Raw genomic sequence first — 636 nt, forward strand, 5'->3', positions numbered from 1 at the left:
CCCTCCACAAAGGACAATGGTGCAAAACCAAAGTGAACTACGTCGGCCTGCTCGTCGGACAAGACGGCATCGAACCACAGTCAAGTCGCACCCAAGCAATCCAAAACATAAAGACACCCACTAACATTTCTGAACTATGAAGCTTTCTGTGAGTGTACAATTATTCAAGACAGTTCAATTATTCAAGACAGTTAAAACTACACTGACATCGCACAACCACTAACCTCCCTCATGAGAAAGGACGAACTCTTCGTTTGGTCGGAAGCCCAGGACACAGCTATGAGCGAGCTCAAACAATGTTTGTGCTCGGCCCAATGCCTGGCCTACCCAGACCCAGGAAATGAATTCTATCTGGACGCTGGATTCTCCAATCACTGCCTCAGTGCAGGCCTGTACCAGCTCCATGACAAAGACAAGCGAGTGGTCGCTTATTGGATTCTCCAATCACTGCCTCAGTGCAGGCCTGTACCAGCTCCATGACAAAGACAAGTGAGTGGTCGCTTATGCCAGCAAAACACTGCTTCCCCCAGAATGCAAATACTCAGACAGCGAAAAAAGCTTTGCTTTGCACTGTGTGGGCCATCCAGCGTCTCCAACTACAAACCCAATTCCAAAAAAGTTGGGACACTGTACAAA

Source organism: Sinocyclocheilus grahami, unplaced genomic scaffold (assembly GCF_001515645.1).
Source record: "Sinocyclocheilus grahami isolate Dianchi unplaced genomic scaffold, SAMN03320097.WGS_v1.1 scaffold839.1, whole genome shotgun sequence".
Lineage (NCBI taxonomy): Eukaryota > Metazoa > Chordata > Actinopteri > Cypriniformes > Cyprinidae > Sinocyclocheilus > Sinocyclocheilus grahami.